This window comes from Protopterus annectens, chromosome 17.part0 (genome assembly GCF_019279795.1).
Source record: "Protopterus annectens isolate FY-2018-M chromosome 17.part0, PAN1.0, whole genome shotgun sequence".
NCBI classification, from domain to species: Eukaryota; Metazoa; Chordata; order Ceratodontiformes; family Protopteridae; genus Protopterus; species Protopterus annectens.
The window spans coordinates 397,198,529-397,211,906 of NC_056751.1; the positions used below are offsets into that span (position 1 = coordinate 397,198,529).

The following is a 13,378-nucleotide window of genomic DNA, read 5'->3' on the forward strand; positions in this document are numbered from 1 at the left end:
TTCCGCACTACACAAAAAATTTGGAAATTGGAGCCCAGCACCTTCAACCTCCTGATCCAGAGGTGGGGACCCCGGAGTTGGATCTCTTTGCCTCCCCCCACAACCACCTGTTAAGCATTTTCTGCACCAGGAACCCTCACAGCAGGTCATGGAAAGTGGATGCCCTATCCTTTCAGTGGGAAAACCTCTCGATCTCTGCCTTTGCCCCTTCTCTCAAGAGTACTACTCAAGATAAAATAAGACAGGCCAAGGACAATTCTGATTGCCCCGGACTGGCCACACCAGCACTGGTACCCACTCCTGCCCCACCTGACAACGGTGCCACTCTGGCACCTACACCAGACACCTACCCTGTTGTCACAGCAGGATGGACAGATTTTGCATCCGCAATTACAAACCCTAAATCTTGCAGTCTGGCTTATTCCTTGACTACTCCGCCAGCAACCCTTCGTAAACAGGTGCTGGATGTCATTCTTGAAACCAGAAGGCCCAGTAATGGGAAATACTATGCGGAAAAGTAGAAAAGATTGTTCTTGGATTCAGTCTAAAGGAATGGACACAGCTGTGCCTTCCTTACCTCTAATCCTGGATTACCTAGCAGAGCTACTCCACAGAGGCCTATCCTTCTCCTCCATTAAGATTCATGCCTCTGCCATTTTGGCGCATTACAACACTGAACCACCTCTATTATCTCACCCTCTCATCAAACAGTTCCTTAGAGGGGCTAACAACTTAAGGCACTAAGGAGAGCACCCACCCCTGCTTGGGACCTTAACTTTGTACTGGAAAAGCTCACACTTCCACCTTTTGAACCTGCTGCTTCAGCAGAGTTCAAATTCCTCTCTTGGAAAACGGCCTTGCTTCTAGCCATCATTTCAGCTAGAAGAGTGTCTGAGCTACAGGAACTGTTGGCTTTGGAACCCTTTATTACCTTCCATGCTGACACTATTTCCCTCAGAACTAGCCCATCCTTTATGCCTAAGGTGGTGTCCAGTGTGGCCCTAAACCAATCCATCCATTTGCCAACCTTCTTGCCTAACCCTCAGAATAAAGGGGAAAGGATCCTGCACTCTTTGAGTGTGCACAGACACCTCAGGTTCTACCTTGATAGGACTAAGCCTTTCAGAAAATCTGACCAGCTGCTAGTCAGCTTTGCCACAGGGGCAGAGGGCAAGGCCATTTCTAAACAAACCATTTCCAGATGGATAGCACACTGCATCCATTTCTGCTACAAGCACCATGGAAAATCAACCCCTCAGGGAGTTGGAACACATTCCACTAGGGCTACTTCTACCTCTACAGCATTTCTCAGGAGAGCCCCTACCAGGGACATTCTGGAAGCTGCAACCTGGAGTTCTGTACACACCTGCACCAAGCATTACCACTTACCTATCTTTTCCAAATCCAGGGCAGGATTTGCTATAGCAGTCTTGCAGAGCCTACTGGCCAGCCCTAATTCTTCTTGACTGTCTCCATCCTTCCTCAGCTTTGGGAATCAACCCAAGTGTGTTGACTGCAAGAGTGAAACATGAAGAACATAGTACAGTTGTATACGCTTACCATAAATGTAGATGTTCGAGTGTATTCACTGTTGCAGTCCTGGTTTCCCTCCTTCCAGCCCCGTTTTTTTCTGGCTTTCTATCTCTCCTCTTTCTGGCTTTTCCCTAATGGTATTGGTATTTACTTTTTACTGGTGGTGGTTTCCACACCGTATACTAGCTCCCTATTTGGGGGCTCCTGACATTTGTGGCAAGAAAAACTGATGTAATGGCATTGGCCACCTGTTTTTATACCCCTGATGACCTGACGTCATGGAAGAAGCGACAGCATCCGACGCAGAAATACTAAGACTCTGGTATTCGGGCCAACTAAGGGCTACCTGCAGGCAGATAAGCCAAGTGTCATGACTGCAACAATGAATACACTCGAACATCTACATTTATGGTAAGTGTACACAACTGTACTTTCTGTGCACTGCCCTTTGGCTTATCTACTGCTCCCAGGGTATTCACCAAATGCTTGGCCCCAGCTATAGCATTCTGCATGCAGAGAAATATACAGATTTACCCTTACCTGGACGACTGCCTCATTCAGGCAAACAGCAAAGAAAAGTTTCTCTGGTGGGTAGAGGCCTGTGCCATGAACAAGGGTCTTCCCTTCATCCTCTGCCCTTCCGGCCAGAACATCACCACCAATGCCTCAGACATAGCTTGGGATGCTCACCTAGCAGGCAGGCGTACCCAAGGCCTTTGGAATGCCCAGCAACTTCACTTGCACTTAACTAGAAAGAATTGATGGCAGTACAAAACGCTCTGACCTCATTCCAAACCCCGTCTCAGGCCAGGGGTGGTCCTTATAAAAACAGACACCACAGTAATGTGGTATATCAACAAGCAGGGGAAAACCCAATCTTACCCCATATGCAGTTTAGCCATGAGTCTCTGGCTTACAGCCACCTCCATGGAGCTACACCTAATTGCCCAATACTTACCAGGGATCAACAGCACACTGGCAGACCACCTAAGCAGAAACATACTGGACCCCCACAAATGACAGCTCCACAGAGAAATCTTTCTGCAAATCACCCGGGATTGGGGGATCCCAGAGGTGGACTTCTTTGCCTTGCACCTCAACTACCAGCTGCACAAGTTTTGCACCAGGGAGTATCACCTCCTAGCATGGAAGGTGGATGCCTTGACCTTCCCTAGAGCTCCCTCTTTGTGTACGCATACCCTCCTCTGTCCCTTATTCCAAAAGTTCTGATCAAAATAAGAGAGGAGAGACCAAAGGCCATCCTCATTGCTCCAGATTGGCCCAAACAGCACTGGTACCCCTTACTGTGCAGTCTGACCTTACATCCCCTGAAGCTGCTTCCCCTAAGGTGTAAGACCTCTTGACCCAGTAGAGGGGGAAGGTACTGCACCCAGACCTACAGACTGTCAAACTTTCAGCATGGCTTATACTCTAAAAACTAACAAGAAGTCCCTGTTAAGCAAACAGGTCCTGGACATCATCACAGAAGCCAGAAGGCCCAGCACAAGAAAATCTTATGCAAGAAAATGGAAAAGATTCTGCTCCTGGAAACAATCAAAAGGGGGCAGTGCCTCCCAACCCTCCATCCCTCTCATCCTGGATTACATAGCAGAGTTGCTCAATAGTGGCCTCTCATTCTCCTCTATTAAAATGCATACCTCGGCCATCTCTTCCCATTATGATTCAGACAGACCACTCTTCTCTCATCCTTTGATTTAGCTATTCTTCAGAGGGGCTTCTAATATCAGGCATCCCAGAAGACCTCCTACTCCACCCTGGGACCTGAATTATGTGTTAGAGAAACTAACCTTACCTCCTTTAGAACCTGCTGTATCTACAGAATTGAAATATCTCTCCTGGAAGACTACCTTCTTACTAGTTATCACTTCTGCCAGAAGGGTCTCGGAGCTTCAAGCTCAGATGGTTGTCGAGCCCTTCATAATTTTCCATGCAGACAAAGTCTCCCTGAGGGCTAATCCCTCCTTTATGCACAAAGTGGTATCTGATGTGACCCTTAACCAAGGCCATACACCTTCCCACCTTCTTTCTCAACCCTTAGAACAAGGGGGAAAGAATTCTACACTCGCTAGACATACAAAGACAACTCGGATACTATCTGGACCATACTAAGCCATAGGTTCATAGGTTGGTACTAGGCTATCAGCCCTAGGGCCTATACAAGCCTAGCCATAACAATTCCCTGGCTATTTCTTCCCACACTATTTACTTCCCTGGACCCCTGTCTAGCAGGGCGACTGACATGATCCCCGGGGTGAATTTCCTTTCTCCCATCCAATCGTCAAGGTTCATTTTGAAGAGGGCCAAAGAGGCACCCTGCTTGACATGTATGGGCAATCTATTCCAGAGTCTGGGGAGTCTCTGGGTCAGGAACCTATCCCTCCAGCATGTTTTGTTTATTGTGATGACAAGGTTTAGATCCTTGGAGCGTGTGGCTCTGAGGGATTTGGATTTCTTTAAGTGTAGCATGTCCAACAGCTCTGGGTTTGACATGGCCTTGTATGTTAAGCAGAGATCGCCTCTGAGTAGATGATATGCGACAGAGTATAGCTGGAGTTTTTTAAGGCGGTCAGCGTAGGGCATCTTCTTTAGGCCTGTGATTCTTTTAGTGAGGTATTTTTGCTGCCTTTCCAGTTGTTGCAGATGTCTTGAGAGGTACATACCAAACGGGGCGTTGTATTCTATAATGGGTCTAATGAGGGATGAGTACAGTTGGACAATGGCCTCCTTTTTTCTGGATGAAAAGCCCTTCGGGATGAGGTGTGCCACATAGATGGATTTCCTGACTGTTGTGGTGATGTGGTTATTGAAGGTGAGACCACTGCCCACCTGTGTCCCTAAGTCTCTTATCACACTTTCCGTGTTTAGTGTGCTGCCACCTATATGGTAATTTACGGGTACATTTTTTTTCCCAAAGGGGATACCTATACATTTCTTGGCATTGAGCTTGAGCCCATGGCTCTGGCACCAAGCATCTGTTTCTTTAAGGCCCTTTTGTAGAGTATCCACATCATTTGGGGATTCAATAATGGCTCCCAGTTTGCAGTCATCAGTGAACTTTGTTATCCAGAGTCCCTTAGTGTTGGCCTGTACTTCAGAGAAGTAGATGCCAAACAAGAGCGGTCCCAGGACTAAACCCTGAGGTACTCCACTTGTCACTTGTCTGGAGCTGGATTTGGAGTTGGCTACTTTTACAGTGTGGGTTCTATCAGTAATTCAGTTAGCAACCCATTGGGTGACGTAGGGATTAATGTCCAGCTTAGTAATTTTATCTATGATTCCAGAGTGGGGGATGGTGTCAAAGGCCTTGGCAAGGTCTAGATAGGCTGTGTGGACCACCTTACCCTTGTCCATGGCTCTGGAGACTGATTTGAAGAAGTCAATCAGGTTCAGGAGACAAGATCAGCCCTTCACGAACCCAAACTGGGTGGGGTCCAGTGTTTGAAGGTTGCCAATGTCTTTGTTTATAAGTTCCATGATAATACGCTCCATGGCGTTGCAGATAAGGCTTGTCAGACTGATGGGACGTTAGTTTCCTGGATCCAAGGTGGAAACCCCCTTGTGGAGTGGGATAACTGTAGCTGTGCGCCACTCAGTGGGCACGAAACCAGAGGTGAGGTTATGATTAAACATGACACTTAGGTGAGGTGCCAGTTCATATTGTAGTTCATGTAGTACACAGCCCGGGATGTCATCTGGTCCCATGGATACTGTATTCTTAGCTTTGGAGAGTGCGTTTTTTACCTGTGTGGCCGTTATTACCGGAATTTGGCAATCTTCCAGTATTGAGATGGGCCATTTAGAGGGTGAGAGGGGGGGTGAAGTTGGCACTGAATCGATCTGCCAGGATATTGGCAGTATCCTTGGGATCAGTATATTTAATGCCATTCTGTTTTAGCTCAGAGCAGATCTGAGCATTGCCATTTAGATTCTTGACATAGTTATAGAATGCCTTGTGGTTGTCTTTGGAATCTTTGGCAATTTTATTTTCGTAACTAGCTTTGGAGGATTTTTTGAGGGATCTCAGTTTCTTACTGAGGCTGGTAAGGAAGTTTTTTGCATCCTGGGATTTTCCTCTTTTCTGCAACAGTTTCTTCCTTTTGTTGTAAAGTTTATGGCAGGGGGCCACCAGATTGGCTTCCTTTTTTGGATGAGAGCATCTTGGTTCTATTTGGGATGGCACGATTCATGCATGAGCAGATGTGCTCATACAGTGCCTTAGTGTAGGATTCAACAGTTGAACTTTCAGTTCCCGTCTGCATGGGTGTCATGAAGTTGGCTTTGGAGAAGTTTTTTATGGAGGTTTCCTTACTGGGGGGTGGGGGTGGGATGTGGATGTTAAGGATGATTAGCTTATGGTCAGACCTGACTAACGAGGGGGTGACCATAGGTGTGGAGCATTGATTTCCCATGTTGGTAATGACCAGGTTTAGGATATTGGAGCCCCTGGTGGGACTATGGATTAGTTGATCCAGGGCATTGGAATTTATGAATTCCAAGAACCGTTGGGCAAAGGTGTTGGTACATGAGTAGTTTTCCCAGTTAATGGCAGGGTATTTAAAAATCACCCAGTATTAGGGTGTTTGGTTCTATCTTAATATTTTCCAGTATGTTTAGAAAGGTGCAGTGAGAATCTTGGGGTATGGTGGGGGATCTGTAGCAAGCTACAATTTGGATTGCAGTCTTACCTAGTGTTAGTTGCACCTGGAGAATTTCAGACACATTGTATTGGGCAACTAGCCTGGTGGTGTGAATATCCTTGGTGAGTATTGACAATCCTCCACCTTTAGTGTTTCAGTCCTGCCTTGGGCGGCCGAAAATTGTGGTAAGAGTTGTACCCTGGTATTGCAGGGGTGCTCTCTGGAGCCTTGAACCAGGTCTCAGTTACTGCACAGATATCGATGTTCTCCATTTTTAGGAGTGCCTCGAGAGAGTGCATTTTGAGGTTTAGACTTCTAGCATTGAGTAGCATTACCTTCAGATTTTGCATGCTTGTACCTGTTACGGTGGTGGTTTTGTCCTTTGAACTTTGCCTAAAAAAGGCACTATAGGGGGGGCAAGAGCCTTAGCCAGTAACCTGAATCCCAGGGACGACAGGTGCAGACCTTCTCTGGCAAAGCATCGTGGTCTGTCAATCATGTTGTCCCAGGCAGACAGATACCGGATCCCCTTTGAATGACACCAGAAGCTTAGCCAATTGTTGAAGTCAATCATTTTGTCCTTATATTGTGGTATCATTCTGGGTGAAGGCAGGATGCTACTCAGGGCTAGGGTCATACCTGCCTGGGCCACATGATCCGAGAGCTCTTCCATGTCTCTTTTCATGTAGTCCAGGGAGGTACATCTCAAGTCATTCAATCCAACATGGACAATGACAGAGTCATATTTGTACTTGTTGTGGAGTGACTTGAGTGCATGCGTTATGTGGCGGATCCTGACACCCGACAGGCAGCTGACTAACTTTATCCTTGTTCAACCTGGTGAGAGGGACATCAGTGTGCCGGACTATAGAGTCACCTATGACTAAAGTGTTAGGTACATTGTCTTGCCTTAGGGGCTGTTGCTCGGTGGCACACTGGTGTTGTGAACTATATGACACTTTGGTTGTGATTGGTGTTTGTTTGCGTTTCTGTTTCAGAGGTCCTTGTTGCTTGGGCAGGTTACAGTTAAGGGCCTCTGCATATGTGGATTTAGTGTTGCTATATGTGGGTGTTGGTGGTGTGGGTTTAGAAGGGCTATGTGTTGCTTGAGGTGTAGTGTGGGTGTTAACCTTCTCCTCTTGACTGTCTAGCACAATCTTGGGTGGAGAGAGCTTTGCTTCCATTTTGGCTATGTAAGTGCATCTCTCACAGGTTGTAGTGTTGGGTGGTAGGAGGAGAGGGTTGTCTGTGTACATGAGGCAATTGCTGCATTGCCCCAGTATGCCTAGATTCACCAGGTGGACAGGAGAAATCACCGGAAGCTGACCTGGTTTGGTGCTTTTTTTTTTGTAAAGTACAGGAGCTGTTTTCCCTTACCTTAGCAAGGTACTTTGCAGTTATAGGCTGTTTAGTGCCTAGTATTAATTTCTCCTTATTAACAAGGAGAGTTGAGTGCTTGTATCAGTTTAAGGCTTCCTAGTGCTTTCCAGCAGGTGTTAGAAAAAGTGCTAGTCACAGGGATGCTTAAAGGTAAGATGAAAAAAATGCACACTGCAGTGTGCACTAGAGAAGTTAGATGTGAAAGTAGGTAACTTAAGTTTTACCTGTTTAAAAAGTTAAGGTTTAGTGGAGAGTTACTATTTTTAAAACAGCAAGATGGGTTGAAAGGGGTGGTCACTTTTGTATTCAGGTACTATGGAATACAGTAGGATGGCCAATAAATTTAAATAGTTGAAGGGGAGGGGTTTTTGATTTAGTGATTACTCACAGAAGCCAGTGAAAACAGAGAGGAAATGAGATATATGGTCAGATTAACATAAGAGGCAGGCAACTAGAAAGACAGTGGTATTTAACAGGACAGCTGTAACTGGATAGGTGGGTGGGTGGGCGGGAAAAAAAAATTCTGCCTGACTTAGAAAACTGACTCGCTTCTTGTAAGCTTTGCCCCAGGGGCAGAAGGGAAGCCCATCTTCAAACAAACCATTTCCAAATGGCTTTCACACTGTATCCATTTTTGCTATAGACCATATGGGAAACCCATCCCTAAGTTTATCCGTACCCACTCCACTAGGGCAACCTCCACTTCTACTGCCTTCCTCAGAGGAGTACCTACCAGGGACATCTTGGTAGCGGTTACCTGGACCTCTCTACCTACCTTTACAAAGCATTACCGCCTACCTCTCTTTTCTAAGTTTAAGGCAGAGTTTGCCTCTGCAATTCTGCAGGGCCTCCTGACCCATACCCTAGGACTCTACCTATCCTTCCACCCTTTACCTCAGCTTTGGGAATCTTCCCACAGGTGATGACTGCAACAGTGAAACACGAAGAACATAGTACAGTTGTGTACACTTACCATAAATGTAGATGTTCGAGTGTATTCACTGTTGCAGTCTTCGTTTCCCTCCCTCCATCCGCTATTTAACTTCTTCCCCTAGGGGGCACAAGCTTCCCAAAGTGGCTCTTAGCCACCAGGACCACTTCTCTCTTTTCCCTTGTGCTTTTGATGGGTTAGGGCAAGAAAAACTGATGTAATGGCATCAGCTGCCTTGCTTTATAGTACTGACGACCTGACATCAGACTACAGGTGACAGCAGCCAGCACACAAAAACATTGACTCTGGTATTCGGGCCGGCCGTGGGCTACCACAGCAGGGATAACCCACAGGTGATGACTGTAACAGTGAATACACTCTAACATCTACATTTATAGTAACTATACACAACTGTACTTTCTTTACAGTGGCCATATCCATTAGATTTTAGGCCTTAAACTGAATGTTACATGATACAGCAAAGACCGTAAATCTTTATTTTGTAATATTTTATAAACAGCTTAGAGTTGTTGCCAGGTGATTCACAGACTTTCCTAGATCATCTTTATTGTGTCTTCTTCAAGAAGTGTATATATATAGATATCATTGAAAAGCACCACTTACCTTAGATGACTGGGAGCTATGTTGGACAGTTTGATGTGGAGAGAGAACAGAATAAACAGCATTGTGCTGCTCGGAACAGAACCAGAGAGGGATACTGTGGTATACAGTAGTGTGTATCCAGCCCCTCACCATAAACTTCTGGTTTGACAAGGTTTCATTCTTTTTTTTTTCTTAATCTTTTCAGCTTTATAGTCATTTCTGAGAGTAGTTGACCACCATTTTAGTTTTTAATAATGAGCTCCCTAAGTAGTAACTTGACAAGGTTGTTAAAGCAAGGTTCATATGTCAGTACCTCACTGTCAAAAATTATTTTTTTCCCTTTTTAAATGTTTTTTGAACATAGTAGCACTCTATTGTAAACACATACACAAGTAAGTGTGTGTGTGTGTGTGTGTGTGTGTGTGTGTGTGTGTGTGTGTGTGTGTGTGTGAGCGAGCAGTATTTTATGTTAAAGATGCATTATTTTCAGGGGTAGGGTAGGTGTCACTGTCTCAGTATATCAAATTATAGTGTAGTAGACTCCTGTTTGGAGTATACTGTAGCATAGGGGCACACATAATGTTGTATGACATACTTGTATATGCGTATGTGATTGTACATGGAAATGGTTCTTTTTTTGTTTGTTTTTTTATGGTGTTTGCTTTGTTGTATGCAAGTATGGAATTCTTGCTGAGTTTAGTTTTTAGTTTGTAATCACAAAGGAAAATGTTATGTTTTTATACACACACATTGAATGATAACCAAGAAGAAGCCTGAGTGGGATTACTGTACTGCATCTCTAAGGCAAAAGTACCTGGAGAGTGTGGGACTTTTCCCCTCAAGAGAAAAGGAAAAAGCATGTTTTTGTTACACTGAATGTACTACACTTTCAACGATTTTTATAATAGTCTGTACCATATACTGCTCCCAACTCGCTCTCACACACCCAGGTATACTTCAGATTTGTACAAAATGTTAAAATACAGTGTATTTGTAGAGATAGTTAACCTTCCATGACTTAAGATTTCTCTTTTCTATCCCGTTTTCATAACTCTTTCCAGGTATCTTGAGTTGCAACAGTGTAATTTGCAATATTGTCGTCAGTCTTGTAATCCTCAGTACATTATGGTACCACAGTCTGTGTTATGCAACTCTGTAATCAAGTTTTTGTTGCATGCTGTGCTGTATGAACCTGAGTAGTATTGGCCGTCTGACTGGTCAGTACAAAGTTCCTTGCTTTTGTGATTTCATTAGAGACTTGCACTGTATATCATGTAGATTGACATGGAATATTTACTGTAGTAATGCAACCTCATTTTAGTGACCCAGTATAGTATGATTTTTTTCAGTTTGTGTGCTGTGCAGTACTACTATTCATTGTTTTTAATGCAGACTTTTATAAACTAGTTTTGTCTGATATAGCAGCAAGTACAAGTATGACTCAGTCATTGTCCATGCCGGTGTGAACGACCTGAGACGTACCTCCCTGGACTACATGAAAAGAGACATAGAGGAGCTCTCAGATTATGTAGCCCAGGCCGGTATGACCCTGACCCTGAGCAGTATCCTACCCTCACCAAGAATGATGCCACAATACAGAGACAAAATGATCACCTTTAATAATTGGCTTAATTACTGGTGTCATTCTAAGGGGATCCAATGTCTGTCTGCCTGGGATGACATGCTTGACAAGCCACGCTGCTTCGCAAGGGACGGCTTGCGCCTGTCACCCCTGGGCTTCCGGATATTGGCAAAGGCTCTTGCCACCTCCATAGTGCCTTTTTTAGGCAAGGCTCAAATGATAAACCTACCGCCCTAGAAAACAAAAATGGAGAAAAACTAAGGGTAATACTGCTCAATGCCAGAAGTCTAAACCTCAAGATGCACGCCCTCGATGCCCTCCTCAGTATGGAGAACATCGATGTCTGTGCTGTGACTGAAACCTGGTTCAAGGCTCCTGAGAGCACCCCAGCACTATCAGGTTATACCTCATATCATGCCCGCCCCAAAATCCGGACCGAACCACAAAAGGAGGGGGGGAGTATCCATATTCATAAAGGATACCCACACCTCCAGGTTAGTGGCAACGCACGAAGCATCGGAGACCATCCAGGTGCAATTAACCATAGGTAAAACTGCCCTACAGTTTGTAGCATGCTACAGACCACCTTCTCAAACTCAGGAAACCCACACAGCCTTCCTGAAGACACTGGAGAGTATGAATGTCTCTCCAAACACCATCATATTGGGTGACTTCAACTACCCAAACATAGACTGGGAACATTACTCAAGCCCCAACACCCTAGCCCAAAGGTTCCTGGAGTTCATAAACTCAAATGCTATGGAACAACTAGTCACCATTCCCACAAGAGGAGAAAATATACTAGACCTGATCATCACAAACATGGGGACAAAATGCTCCACACCGGAAGTATATCCTCATTGGTGAGATCAGACCATAAATTAATCTCATTGGAGATCCACATCCCGCCCCCAACCCCAGCAAAAAAGACCACAGTGAAGAACTTCTCAAAAGCAAACTTCACACTTCTTAAGACTGGAGTGGTATCCTTCAAGGCCCCCGAGCCAGTGGAAACCACAACCCACGCTGCTGAAACCCTTACAAATGCCTTCTACGAGCACCTCCAGGAATGTATGGATCAAGCAATCCCTAATAAAATCAAGACCCTTTCCACCAAAGGCAGGTGCCCAGTCTGGTGGACCCCAGCCATAAACAAACTCTACAACAAGAGGAGAAAGCTACTTACATGACAGAGCAAAATCCCTAAAAGGGAAGGCATCTCTGATCAATACTAGCAAAAAACTACGATCACTCATAAAATCATCCAAGGCCAACTTTGAGAGAAAAATCTCTAATGACACAAAAGACAATCATAAGGCCTTCTTTAGCTATGTTAGAAACTTGGGTGGAAACTCCCAGATATGCTCAGAATTAGTCCAAAATGATAAAAAAAAATCACTGAACCCACAGACATTGCCAACATACTGGCAAACAGTGCAAATTTCTCCCCTCCCTCCCCCCCAAAAGGAGAAATATCTATCCCACCAGAGTCTAGCCTCCCAAACATCTCAGATGCCCAGGTGAGAGCTGCTCTCTAAAGCAAAAAACACAGCATCAATGGGACCGGACGGTGTCCCCGGCTGTGTGCTACACGAACTCAATGAGGAACTAAACCCACACATAAGGCTGCTGTTTAATCTTAGCCTTACTACAGGATACGTACCCAAAGAATGGTGTACGGCAACTGTGGTCCCACTCCACAAAGGCGGTGCTTCTACTGACCCTGGAAATTACCGCCCCATAAGCTTGACGAGCCTTGTCTGCAAAGCTATGGAGAGGATCATAATGGAACTCATAAATAAAGACATTGGGGACCTACAGACACTGGATCCTGCCCAATTTGGCTTTGTCAAGGGCAGATCCTGCCTCTTGAACTTGGTCGACTTTTTCGAAACAGTGACTAAGGCCATTGATGAGGGTAAGGCAGTTCACACAGCCTACCTTGACCTAGCAAAAGCGTTCGACACAATACCCTACTCGGGCATCATAGAAAAGCTCACCAGCTTAGATGTAAACCCATATGTCACAAGATGGGTTGCAAACTGGCTCAAGGACAGAACACACAGGGTTAGAGTTGCTGGTGCCATGTCAGACTCTAAGCCGGTCACGAGCGGTGTCCCACAGGGCTCAGTCCTGGGCCCCCTCTTGTTCGGCATTTATTTTTCTGAAGTGCAGGCAAACATAGGGGATTGTGGCTGACAAAATTTGCAGATGACTGCAAACTGGGCACCATAATTGACACTCCATCAGACACAGACATCCTCCAGAGAGGTCTCATAGAAATGGATAACTGGTGCCAGAGCCATGGCCTTAAGCTAAATGCCAAAAATGTATAGTCATACTCTTTGGGTAAAACAAGGTAACCCCTAAATACCACATAGGTGGTAATCCATTAAACACGGAAGAAGTTATCAGGGACCTGGGGACCCAAGTTGACAGTAACCTCTTTTGACACTCACATTGCCAAAGTGGTTAGGAAGACCTTCTACATTGCCCACCTGATCATGAAGGGATTCACATTCAGATCAGGAGAGGTCATTGTACCCCTGTACTCTTCACTTAGACCAATGATTGAGTACAGCGCCCATTCGAATGTACCTTACCCGACACCTGCAGCAGTTGGAAAGACCCCAAAAGTTTGTCACCAAAATGATATATAGGCTCAAACATATGTCATACGATGCCCGACTG

At 45.2% G+C, this 13,378-nt stretch overlaps 1 protein-coding gene across 5 annotated transcripts in view; it reads left to right on the top strand.

Annotated features, from left to right (window-relative positions):
• TEAD1 (TEA domain transcription factor 1) overlaps positions 1 to 13,378 on the top strand; it is a 1,209,838-nt gene that overhangs the window by 1,042,110 nt on the left and 154,350 nt on the right. The gene's annotated exons all lie outside the window — the stretch shown is intronic.